Raw genomic sequence first — 13,919 nt, forward strand, 5'->3', positions numbered from 1 at the left:
TAACAATGTCGCTCTATTTATCAGTCAGTCCCCTATAAGTAATGTAATGGCTACAACCCATAGACTTATTATTCTTATTGCTTCCATGCATTTTACTGGTCACCACTGAATTCCTGTATACATCCAGTTCCAGCCTTTTTTCTAATGTCTTTCATTACTGCGGCAGCCATACCGAGGATAACACGTACAGAGCAGATGGTCTCTAATGTCCTATTTAGAGATGATAACTTTACCTTCTACCTGCTGATTCCCATTTACTGATAAAAGAGAGAAGAAAAAATAAGAAAATGGGAAAGTAAAAGATACGGCCTTCAAATAATTTGATATATTTTCCCTATGGATAAAAATGTGATCAGCGCAGACACAATGTACCGGCACAGTGAGGAGGAGAGCGGAGTAAATGACAGTGAATTATACAAAGGCATGTATGTCACTGCCCTGTCTAGGCTAGTATCAGTAGGGCATGCTTTGATCTGAGAGTCTACAATACTGACTAAATGAATGTCGCCTTGCTACATCTTTGCGTTGCGGATAAGACTTTGCAGTTGTCCTGTTTCATTTAGGCAAGCAGAGGAAGCTGAGACAGCGGTGACCTAGGGAGAAAGAGGTAACAAATCAATGTCAGAGTTAACCTCGGCCCTAATCAATCTCAGACAAATCAGGGGAGAGTTATTTATTGAAGCCTACCATGTCCAATCGCGAACGACCGAGGAATACCAAATAGCGTCACTTTGTCAACCAGGCGAAAGGGGAATTTAAAGAAACAGGAAATCTAAAAAAATATATAAACATGACCGTTTCCACTGCAATAAAAACAATAAGAATGTATTTATATGCATCACAGAAGATAAGTCATTTATCTTTTCCACCTTTTTTCAAGCTTGTGATTGGCTGTAAGGCAACCGCCTGCAGTAGGAGTCCTCCCCCGTCATTCAGCAATAGAAAACTAGAAATTGTAAACTCTATTCCTATTTGCTGCCCCTGTCCATAGTAATCACCAAATGTAAGACATTGGTTAGAAATACATTGTTTTTGAAGTCGGGAATTCGATTCAGGAGTATCTTTTATTAGAATGTTACATTATCAGTCCTGTATGTATGAACTGCCAACCTATATTTACCAATACCTATAGGTTAAGTCACTGTTTGGTTCCCGCGCACTTAAAATTTAAAGCAATAATGTAGACTATATATCTGAAGCTAAAAGCAAACTGCACTCTTCTTGGAGCTGATGGTTCTGCTGCTAGTTGCAAAGTATTCTGGGCTACTCTGGCGTCATCATAGTGCTCAAACGGCCTGAAAGGGGTATTCTGCTCCTAGACATCTCCTTTGGATAGGGGATAAGATGTCTGATCGCGGGGGTCCCGCTGCTGGGGTCCTCCGTGATATTGGCTGCGGCACCCCAGACATCCGGTGCACGGAGCAAAGTTTGCTCCGTGCCCGAAGACTGTCAATGTGGGGCGGAGGTTTGTGACATCATGGTCACGCTTCGCTCGTGACGTCACGGCAGTACCCCCCTCAATGCCAGTCTATGGGAGGGGGCGTTACCGTGACGTCACGAGCAGGGCATGGCCATGAGCCTCCAGCACTTCACCCGATGCTCTAAACGAATGCCTGGTGCAGCAGGGAGATCGCGGGGGTCCCCAGTGGTGGGACCCCTGCAATCAGACATCTTATCCCCTATCCTTTGGATAGGGGATAAGATGTCTAGGGGCGGGGTACCACTTTAATTCTGCTGAAATGGTGTCAAAAAGGCTCTGTGTTCCTCATCCCTTCTCCTACAATACGATCATTACCAGGCTCGAACAAAGTGAGCCAAGCAAAGTTCTAATGTTTGTCAAACCTCATTATAGATAAAGGGTTAAGCAAGATTGGGTTCTACAGGTTTGGCTCACCAATCTCTATTTGATATGTATTTTGGGAAGTAAATGTGTTATAAATTAGCTGTAGCCCAAAAAAGACCCAATTATAATATAAAGGTTAAAGTCTGATATTTACAAATATGCCTTAAAAAAGATGTATGAAGAAAAACCTGTCTGCTTTCTTACCGAAACAGCAACCACCCATGTCCATGGACTCTCTGCATTGTAGTACATACAAAACTCGCCATGCAGTTATGTCAGTTAGATATGTAAATGATTTTAGGTGTGGTCTGATTAGACACTGGGTTTTGGCTCAAGAGGGCACAAAAGTTCCCTCCCCCCACTGCCCTATAAAAATGTTTTCAGAGGCTACTTTTGGTTAGTGTACCTCTTGGTGAGAGATTATTGACTGATAAACATATCTCTACAACACACTCAAAGACATTTTGCCCATTTGACAGACTTTAAGAGAGGAAGCATCATTGGACTGAGATGAGCAGGATGGTCGCTGTTAGGAGGTGTCTGAAGCAGTGGTTACGTGAGGGCATGTGCACATAGTGAACGGACTCCAAACAGACCGCCAGTAGGGAGGATTTTTTGGTCCACCGACCACGAGCAGCTCCCACAGTTTCCTTGTCCACCATCCAGAAACAGCTGGCCCCTTTATTACACACTCCTGTATCTTCCCGGAACATTTTCAGGTGCTTAGCAAAAGGAAATTTGGGGTCACAATTCCCATTACGTGTCCTGTCTTTAAATGAATGTGGAAAAAAAGAAAAAAAGAGGAGAAAGAAAAAGCGCCTTGCATAATTCTGTGAGGTATCGGTCCCCAGGTACCCTTGTGAGGTGTGGTGCTCACCTGAGATGACCCTTGGGTTCATGCATTTAACCCCTCCGTATGGGGTACAGACATGGGATCTCGAGCTGCAGCCTGCAAATTTTCGGGCCCGTATTCCTCGTGGCAGCGAGAAGTCCGGTAAGAAGAGAACTTGAAGATCAGGAAAAAATCCTTTGCACTGGTGCTGCTCTCAGGCGATCACTTTTAGGCATCAGACCAGTATTAAGTATCAAATGTTTTTTATTGACCCATTAAAATCAATAAAATATAACAGACAGTGAGGCAAACGCGTTTCGGGAGTAAGTTCTCCCTTTTTCAATTGCAGCTGTCTAATGATTAACATGCAAAGGCTCTTTTAAATACAGTTGTTACTGGCGCCAAAATACAATGGTGGAAGGTCAAGGTGAAATCGTGCCAGTCAGGACAGATGGTTTAAAAGCTCATTTTCAGAGTATTTACACATATAATATATATATATATATATATATATATATATATATATATATATATATATATAAAAAAAAAAAACAAATGCAGACATTTCAATAAAAGAAATATTAAATATGTAAAATATAATAAGAATTGTATAAGGCTTGTATAAGGTCGCTCTGTAAAGCCAAACAAGGCTGGGTTATTTGGGACTGAGGTCGAGGCTTGGATGTGTAGTGTGTCTTGAAATGCCCACTTTTTCATTCAAGAAAGGCGGGCAAACAATCACACGGCTTTCATCAGAGGACGTCATCAACAAGGCTTGGAGGATTTGCTTAGGCTGGGTTAGGTCACGTCAAGTGATATGTGCAAGACGTCCTCTGGCCATATGTGTCTCCTCTCATGGCTTCCTACTGGCATGACTAGGTCATGCTTCTAGACACCGCTTCGGTAACCTATGAGTGTGCAGGATCTACAGGCCCAGCTGTAACATCTGTGGACAAACTTGCCATAGGATGCCATACAGAACCTATCTCCGTGCCCAGCCATATCTCATCTTGTATTCAGGATAGTGACATCCAACAGGGTACGAGAACCTCCTTTCGTACAGTTTTCCCCAATGATCTTATAATTTCGCTATAATATTGCTATCACATTTATCATCACTGTATTCAATCATATAAAGTTTTATTTGATTTCACCAACTCCTTCTTGGTGTTTTATTTATTTAGGTATTATTTTTGGTGTATATTCATTTGTATAATGAAGTCACTATTGAGCAAGACTACATTGTACTATTGTATTTCTCAGGCTGAGTTTCCATATGTCCAGCATCCGGCATGGGTGAACTCAGCCTATATCTCTACGCGACTGATGCCACAACTGATGACAAGTTGTCATCAGTTTTTTTTTTTTTTTAAAGTATAAGTTTTATTAGGTTTTACACAGTAACACAGAAGTATAACAACAGTGTAAGCATAGTTGGGCATAACATAGACAATATTCTCAGCAGTAGAACCAAAACCCGAGGCCCACCCAGAACGACAAAACAACTAGGCCAAATCTCTGCCTCCCACTAGTTCTTACGTGGAATCCCAGGATGATAGAATGAATAGGTAACAATCAAGACGCAGTGAGAGTGATATGGGGTCATGGGGGAGCCTCAAGTTGTCATCCGTTGTATGGCTTCCGGCGTCCATTGTTACTGGATGGCAGATTTGAATGGAACAGTTCACAATCATCCAGCGTCTCAATTTTGACACCGGATGGTTGGACACACCGAAGGGCACCGGACAGGGGAACGCAGCTTGCTGCGTTCCCCTGTCCGGTGCCCTCCGGCGTGTCCAACCATCCGGCGTCAAAATTGAGACGCTGGATGATTGTGAACTGTCCCATTCACATAAATGGGATCAGTTCTAGCATCAGTTTCCCTCCGGTGCACTGATATATGTGAAGCCAGCCTTATATACTGTAGCTGGGTTAACCCTTATATTGTAAGGTCTGCTATCAAAGGAATATCCCAGTTTGGACTACTTAAGCTCATTTCTTTTTACAATGAAAAGCTTTTTTCTTTTACAATGTTTTGCTATTTTATAATCTGCATTATGTATGAATTGTTAAGGGTTTCTGTGGTTTTAGGATCTCGTTTTGCTGTCTGGGAGAGGTATAACCTTTGTTGTTTACTTCCAGAGAGGGACAATCTGTCCTAGATGTGCAATAATCACATAAGATGAGAAACCTTTAGAAGACGGAAGCTTTGATAACTGTACAATGAATCTGTGTTCATCACAAGACCACGGCTCATTTTCATCCCCTATAAAACAAAACAAAAAAGACACAAATGCTGCCCACCATTTTTTTGTGAAAAAACGCTGCTGCCAGATGTTACGGTAGCTAAAAGTCTATTGGGATCTATGAAACATCAAACTTACTTGGTGTTTTCTCCGTTGGTGTTTTTTCATTTATCTTTGACATTTTCCTGAGGTTTCCAAAATCACAACATGCTTAGACTATGGGATGTTTTTTGGACAAAGTGTTGGCATTTCTCTCCTATAGAAGCCTATGGGGAAAAAAAGACATAAAAAAGGACATATGGGTTTAGCATTGGCGTTTTTTATCTGGTGTTTTTTATCTGGCGTTCTTTTTCCATATTTTTTCGATAGAAATCCTTGAGTTACATAATGAAAGAATCACATGACTTAAAACGCAGGGGGAAAAAAATAATGGCAATAATAAAAACACCAAACTAAAACCCGCTTTTTTTTTAATTTATTTTTTTTTAAAGAAAAAAAAAACCACAAAAACTGCATTTTGGGAGTGCAAAATAACGGGACAGTTGTTAGAGGTTAAAAAAAAAAAAGAAAAGAAAAATACCAAGTGGAAAATTTGCCAAAAGATGCCATCACCCATATCCGGCAATCCAGCTCTGGTCTCAACCTATGCAACAACTGATACCACAACTGATACACAGCCAGTTATTTCTGCAGGGGAATGCTGCAAGACGTGTTCCCCCATACGGTGTGTCCGGCATCCAAACTGAGACGCCAGATTAATCTAAACTGCCTCATTCAAATAAATGGGATCAGTTCAATGATCAGTTTCCCTTCGGCGCTTTTCAACAATGTTGAAGGGAAACTGAGCAGGATTTCGGACATACAGTAGGTGACGGCACATTAAGGAAACAATAAAGGTTCCCATTCAATGACTGCAATCAGACATTGGCTGAGCGGGCAATTCCACGTGCCAACCCCAGCACAGAGGGACCAGAGCCTAACGATACTGGAGTCAGCAGGGGAACAAGGAAGGTAAGTGTAGCCTTTTTTTTCCTTCTAGCACCTGCCTGAACATAAGTCTTTATAAAAATATTCCCCAAAATACTCCTTTAGGGTAGGTTCACACACAGCGGATGCGCAATGTATTTCATGCTGCGGATGCGCCTCCCGCCGGCAGTCACAGAGCGACTGCAGAGCAAGCCTGACTGCAGCGGGTAGCTCGCTCTGCAGTCGCTCTGTGACTGCCGGCAGTGGGCGCATTCGCAGCGTGAAATACGTTGCGCATCCGCTGTGTGTGTGTGACCCTACCCTTAATCTCCATCCTATGGCTCACAGATACATTTCAGTAAAGAAGGTGACCTATTAGCTAAACAGGAATTTACAGGCATTATGGTTTATGGAGATTTATTAAAACCTGTGTAGAGGAAGTGTGGTGCAGTTGCCCATAGCAACCAATCAGATTGCTTCTTTCATTTTCATGTGAAACATGAAAGAAGCGATCTGATTGGTTGCTATGGGCAACTGCACCACTCTTCCTCTACACAGGTTTTGATAAATCTCCCCCTATATGAATATACAAGACTGTTTAGAGATACTGGGGGAGATTTATCAAATCCTGTGTGGAGGAAGAGTGGTGCAGTTGCCCATAGCAACCAATCAGATCGCTTCTTTCATTTTTAAAAAAATGAAAGAAGCGATCTGATTGGTTGCTATGGACAACTCAGCAATTTTACCTCTGGGAAGGTTTTGATAAATCTCACCGCACCTTTCTATTCTTTCTATCTTTCTTTTCTTTTTCTTTTTTTTTTCCGCACCTTTCTATTGCAGCCTGTGAATTTTTATTCCCATCATCCGAACACCAGATGCACGCCTGTAGGTCTGACAAACAAGTCTCTCATTGCTGAAAAAGAACCAACGCAACGTTCTATAACTCATATTTCACCATTATCGCAGATCTCGCATTTGTCCGGTCAAGACCCATTTACTATATTTAGGGCAACCACCTGGCTGGAGATTATTATCAGGAACAGGCTCAGCCAATTTCTATTCCCTATGGAACTCATTGCGGCCTCCAACAGGAATAAAACACTTTAAATGATCAAGTTCTTCCAACAAAACCAGGAAGCAGATGGTCACCTCGCCATAATTCTGGATTGATGAGGGTCTCTGGGCAAATCAGGGTCCAAGTGATGAATTGGTGTTAAGAATGTTTTCAGTTTTTTTTTTATATAAAAAAATCTGCAAAAAATATGGAAAACTCAAACACTTTCAACTTTAAACAGACCGGATCTCTGTCATTTTGCAAATTAAAATGTTTAGAATCACTGAGGATCAGAAGACGTTTTTAATGTTAAACTTTGGCTTATTCCTGTGAGCCTGCGCTATTTGTATAGTGCGACACATGTATTGCAGCAAATAAATCGTAATAAATACATAGTAGCAGAATTAAACATTTCTTTTAAGGGGTACTCCGCTGCCCAGCGTTTGGAACAAACTGTTCCGACTGCTGGAGCCAGCGCCGGGAGCTCGTGATGTCATAGCCCTGCCCCCTAATGACATCACAACCCGCCCTCTCAATGCAAGTCTATGGGAGGGGGCGTGAACCTCCCATAGACTTGCCTCTTTTCGTTAGCTCACAGTGTTAGAAATCCTCTTAGGGGAAGGGGCGTGTCCCTGTCTTGTAGTGGTGGGAGGTGATTGGTGTGTGGTGGAAGGGGGCGTTTCCCTCTCTTGTGATGGTGGGAGGTGGTTGGTGTCCCTGATTACGGAGCCTTGTCCATGAGTCATCTCTTGTCCATGACTCATGGACAAGCCTGATGCTGCTGTAGGACTGGTTAGTGTCCCAGTAGGTATGGGGACCCCTAGTCGTGGTATTTTCAGGGGCCATTTTCTTTATTAAATATTCAAAAAAAATGTAAGCAACCATATTACAAAATGTTTTTAATTTTCATCAGTAACAACAAGATTTTACATCTTACAGTGCCCATTTAAATTATTTGTACAGTAACCCCCCGACATGCGATGGCCCCGACATATGATCAAATCGACATATGATGCTTTTATATGTCTGGGCCATCGCATTAACTGCTATCCGACAGCGCAAAATGCTTAAGCTGCTGCCGGATAGCAGTTTAAGCATCCCGGACAGGTTCACTTACCTATCTCCGCTGCTCCGGGTCCATTTCGCGATCCTCCGGCGTCTTCTGCATCTTCTCCGGGGTCCGGGCCTCGCTTTCCGGCGTCGTTATTACGTCGCTGCACACGCTGTCCCGGCGCCGCAACGTAATAACGTCACGAGAAAGCGAGGCCTGGACACCGGAGAAGATGCGGAAGAAGCCGGAGGATCCCGAAGAAGACGCCGGAGCAGCGGGACAGCATCGGGAGCGGTGAGGACGCGGTACGGAGTGGCGGGGACAGGTGAGCATTAAATGCACTTTTTACATTGCACGAATCCCTCAACATACGATGGGTCGTTTGGAACGAATTACCATCGTATGTTGAGGAACCACTGTATTATCAACCCTGTTTTCTATTCTAGTTGTGTATATCTAGACATGTAATTTCCTTCCTTGTTTGAAAAACATGTTCAACGTGTTTTCTAAATATACAGTTATAAGAAAAGTAAATAACCCGTAATGTGTTATTGATGTGAGCATTTATATTTGCTAACTGGGAATTTTTATTTTTTATTTTTTTGCTAAATATTTTATCTTGAGATGATTTGTTCTTTATGGCCAATATAATATTGTTAGCCAAGGTTAGAAATGCTGAGTTATTCAACCTTCCCTGAATATTAATATTTCCTGGAACCTACACGTGTCTTTCCGTGGTTTTCAGGAATCATTTTAATGCGTCTCAAGGAATTAGTAGAAGTCAACTGAAAGGACGTAGAATAATGTATGTTTAGTGATTTCGTGTGCTGGGCTGAGAGGTAAGAATCCCTCGGTTGTTATTAATTACCGTATTTTTCGCCGTATAAGACGCACTTTTTCTTCCCCAAAACTGGGGGGAAAAAGTCGGTGCGTCTTATACGGCGAATACCCCCCTATCGCGGCAGTCCCTGCGGCCATCAACGGACGGGACCCGCGGCTAATACAGGACATCACCGATCGCGGTGATGCCCTGTATTAACCCTTCAGACACGGCGATCAAAGCTTACCGCCGCGTCTGAAGGGAAAGTGGCACTAACCTGGCTGTTCAGTCGGGCTGTTCGGGACCGCCGCGATCTCACCGCTAACAGCCCGACTGAATAGCCGGGTTAGTGCGTACAGGACACCGGGAGGGACCTTACCTGCCTCCTCGGTGTCTTCTCCGTTCAGGGATCCCCTGTATGGCGGGCGCTCTCCTTCCTCGTCATCACGTAGTCGCGTACATGCGTCAGCGTGCGTAACGACGTGATGGCGGCGACGGAGAGCGAGGATACCCGGCCGGCAGCAGAGACGTTCCAGAGCGACGGGGACACGGCGACAGCGATGGAGCGACATCCAGGGCAGCGGTGACGGGTCCGGAGCGGCGGGGACACGTGAGTATTACCTCCTCCTGCAGTGGTCTTCATTCTGCGGACATCCAGATGTTGCAAAACTACAACTCCCAGCATGCCCGGACAGCCAACGGCTGTCCGGGCATGCTGGGAGTTGTAGTTTTGCAACATCTGGAGGTCCGCAGGTTGAAGACCACTACTGGGTTCAAAATCTTTATTTTTTTAGATTTTGCCCCTAAAAATTGGGTGCGTCTTATACGCCGGTGCGTCCTATAGGGCGAAAAATACGATAATTTTCAACTTATAACTTCTAATGTATACAGAATTACTGAAATTGCATAAAATAAAATTGTATAATAATTTAAACAAAAAGGAAATACAAAAAGCAAAACCTCCTTAAGATTAATACAGGTCAAGAAGTTGTCTCCATTCGAGGTTTTTATCTATTTTAAATAGAGACTTAGGGGAAATGCAATATACCATGCTGGCAATAAAGATGAGATACCGGCCGAGTAATACACAGCATGCAAGAGCATTATTTAGTCTTTAACATTGGCTTTCCATCTGAGGAACCTTCTTCTATGATCTCCATATCCTTTAACTTAGTGTTTCCCCAACCAGTGTGCCTCCAGCTGTTGCAAAACTCTTAGCAAAAGGCTCACACAGTGCAGGCGTGTTAGTGTCAGTCATTGGTGCCTGTTCTGCGGAGGAAGAAAAACACTGGAGATCACTGCACTGGAAAGAAGTAAGCATGGGTTGATTGGGTAGGTGTCTGACTATTTACCTACTTACCTACCTAGCTAATTGATACTTACCTGGCTGCTTTTCTAGCTACTTATCTGCCTACCTAGCTACCGATTTTCCAGGATACCTACATTTCTGGTTACCTACTTACATATTAGTCTTCTGGGGTGGGGTAATCCGTCCATCTACCTACCTACCTACTTACGGATGTATTTACTTATTGGGGGGGCTGCCTACCTAAGGATATACCTGTCTATGGGGGGACCACTTAATAAGGGAGATAACTATTGAGGGGCATACCTATCTAATGGGAGAACCACCTTTCTACTATGGGGGATATATCTATTTATTGGGGGAGATACTAACCTGCCCACTTCTGCTGTGCGGAACACCCATAAGGATGGCTGAATTATTATTTGGGGGCCTATACATTAGAAGATTCTGTAAAGGTGGAGGGTGGGGCACTGGAAAATGCAGAGTCTAACATGTTTCTCCTGTAGATACTGAAGAGATGAAGTTTTAGCCGGAAGAAGTCGTCATAGCGGTCCGAGCAAGATAGGGAAGAAAGGATAAATGATGCCAAAGATGCTAATTGTGAGTCACTAAATTTGGTTTTATGTATTTTACTGTGTGACTGTGTGTGAGGTAGGGCATCCCTGTGTGTGAGGTAGGGCATCCCTGTGTGTGAGGTAGGGCATCCCTGTGTGTGAGGTTGGGCATCCCTGTGTGTGAGGTAGGGCATCCCTGTGTGTGAGGTAGGGCATCCCTGTGTGTGAGGTAGGGCATCCCTGTGTGTGAGGTAGGGCATCCCTGTGTGTGAGGTAGGGCATCACTGTGTGTGAGGTAGGGCATCACTGTGTGTGAAGTAGGGCATCACTGTGTGTGAGGTAGGGCACCACTGTGTGTGAAGTAGGGCATCCCTGTGTGTGAGGTAGGGCACCACTGTGTGTGAAGTAGGGCATCCCTGTGTGTGAGGTAGGGCACCACTGTGTGTGAGGTAGGGCACCACTGTGTGTGAGGTAGGGCACCACTGTGTGTGAGGTAGGGCACCACTGTGTGTGAGGTAGGGCACCACTGTGTGTGAGGTAGGGCATCACTGTGTGTGAGGTAGGGCACCACTGTGTGTGAGGTAGGGCATCACTGTGTGTGAGGTAGGGCATCCCTGTGTGTGAGGTAGGGCATCACTGTGTGTGTGTGGGGGGGGGGGGGGGGGGGGGGCGGAGGTGCTGTGATAGGTGACAGTGCCAGACTTTTGTTACCAGCCTTTCCTAAAGGGCTTACACTTTTTTTTTTTTTATCGTATCAAAGATGAGACTTATTTACAAAGAGTGAATATTTTCCTATTCCACTGTTGGCTACATTCACAGTAATTTAGCGGCCCAGGAAATGGCCAGGTATGTCACCCAGAGGCCACCGCAGAAAAGAAGCCAATTTGCTGATTTGGGAGTTTAGCGGGCACTTACATTGATTAAATTGACAAAACAAAAATCATGAAATGCAATCATCTCCTCTGACCTGCAATTAATGGAGGATGAAGGAAATCAGCAATATTCATTACATTTCATTTTAGCGTCGGATTAAAAGACTGAATCAGAGCTACTCGCGGTGCCCTCTGGAGAAAAAATCCCATAACCAAATTGTGAAGTAGCAGTTTAGTATGCTGTTATTTTAATGCCGCAATTATCACATTTTCTCTCCGTTTTCTTAAATAAAAGTTAGTATCACTGTGCCTTTGGTGTTACTTTTCTCTGCTGTGAGTAGGCCTCGTCATTGCTGTGAATTGTACACCGCTCAATAAAAAATAAAGGGAACACTAAGATAACACATCCTAGATCTGAATGAATAAGCTAATCGTATGAAATACTTTCGTCTTTACATAGTTGAATGTGCTGACAGCAAAATCACTCAAAAATTATCAATGGAAATCAAATTTATCAACCCATGGAGGTCTGGATATGGAGTCACACTCAAAATCACAGTGGAAAACCCCACTACAGGCTGATCCAACTTTATGTAATGTCCTTAAAACAAGTTACAATGAGGCTCAGTAGTGTGTGTGGCCTCCACGTGCCTGTATGACCTCCCTACAATGCCTGGGCATGATCCTGATGAAGTCACCAAAACATCAGCCAGGAAGCATAGGAACTGAGAAGTGGTCTGTGGTCACCACCTGCAGAATCACTCCTTTATTGGGGGTGTCTTGCTAATTGCCTATAATTTCCACCTGTTGTCTGCACACACATATTTGCATAAAATGGAGGTCACAGCCTGAGCCTTCTCCCTCGGGATCCTTATTGTATCTGATTTGTCCAACAGTATATACCACGTTACACGTATTCCGAGGGATTCACCTCCAGCGCTGACCTTTTCAATTTAAAGTTCCCATACTCTCTCCCTCAAAAAACACGATTCTGGACCTGGAAAAGCCCCTGCCCTCTATATAAAGACATGTACAGTATAATGTTCATTTATCTGTATTTTTTATTTTCTGCTTTGGGTTCTGTTCAGAAATATTGTTTATATCTGAACAGTTTCTGTGTTAATTCTCCCTAGGATGGGAAGAGTTAACCTTCCTGACTTCAGCACTGGGAGCACCTCTTCAGGTGTTGTTGTAAGACCTGTATTCTGGCCATATTGGCTTGATGTTCACTACGTCTGTCTGTGCACATATCCTGAGTTTCAACCATGGTTCTGTCATGTTTGATATATAGATTTGTCAAGTTTTAGTATTCTTGTATGTTCGTTCTGCATTTACTTTGTGTCTTAGTCTGTATTCACACTGTGCATTTTTTCAGTCCTGTTTTGACCTTGTTTGATCCTGCAACTCTGAGGATAGAATCCTGTTCTGAGCCTTGGGCTAATCCATCTATCTAGGAGTGAGTGAGTCTTTTGTCTATACCCTTGTTTGCTTGTATTTAGGATTTTTGTTTCCTCCTAGGCCAGTATCCTGATTACTCGGTGGAGAGTGGCTGCTGGCTAGGAGCCTATTTGGCTTTGGTATTGATGTCCCTCCATGCTGGGAGTGGGGTGTCTAGGATGTTCTAAGTCCAGAACACTCTGTTTGCCAGTGAAAAAAACTTAGTTTGAGTAACCAGCATTGTTTGTTCTCTGTTATCTGGATGTTGATCTTTGCTCAGCTTTTGACCTTTCTTCTGCTCTTGTTTTTTGGTACTTTGCTATCTCCAGTTGCCGACCCAGCTAGTCTAACCCCGAATTCTGTGTGTGTTTAGATTTACTTTTGTTAGTTTTGTGTGCCTCCAGCTGTTTTCCAACTCAGACTGTTTTGGATTTTATTGTTTTGACAACGCTGCCCCAGCTTTTAGCAGGGAGAGTTTGTCATCGTGGTTGTCGATACCGTCACTTAGGGCGGATAGGCAATAGGTAGGGATAGTGACTGTGTCACGCCCCACGTGTATGGACCCACTGTACTACAAGTGGCTGCTGGCCAAACTTGCAGAGTGGGGCAGGCAGATGCAATAGAAGGCTTCAGATGCAGCAGAGCTGAATTTGGTGACTTTAGAAAGCAGGTGCTGTAACAACAGCAGAGCAGGAAAGCTCAGGTGCAGCAAACTGGAACACTGGAACACAGCAGATACTGGAGCACAGCAGATGCTGGAACACAGCAAATACTGGAACACGGCAGACAGGGACCTTCGCTGTAGTAAACTACAATGTTTCTCAGGCACCACAGGAAAGGAGGTGTGCCCTTTTATAGCTAGTGCCTGTCAGGAATTGGCTAGGAATCCAATAGGGATTGCACACTGGCCCTGTAAGTCTCAGCCAGTGCTCGAGCGC

At 43.8% G+C, this 13,919-nt stretch overlaps 1 long non-coding RNA gene across 2 annotated transcripts; it reads right to left on the reverse strand.

The window, feature by feature from the left end:
• Positions 1-311: 311 nt before the first annotated feature.
• On the reverse strand, positions 312-5,296 carry LOC130293655 (uncharacterized). 2 transcript variants are annotated; one of them, XR_008848258.1, is made up of 3 exons: positions 5,060-5,296; positions 688-772; positions 312-593 (listed from the first exon to the last, which is right to left on the reverse strand). It is a non-coding gene; the product is annotated as an uncharacterized LOC130293655 (long non-coding RNA). The 2 variants fall into 2 exon arrangements; XR_008848257.1 differs by lacking the exon at positions 5,060-5,296 and adding an exon at positions 2,250-2,369.
• Between the last annotated feature and the right edge of the window lie 8,623 nt (positions 5,297-13,919).

This window comes from Hyla sarda, chromosome 10 (genome assembly GCF_029499605.1).
Source record: "Hyla sarda isolate aHylSar1 chromosome 10, aHylSar1.hap1, whole genome shotgun sequence".
NCBI classification, from domain to species: domain Eukaryota; kingdom Metazoa; phylum Chordata; class Amphibia; order Anura; family Hylidae; genus Hyla; species Hyla sarda.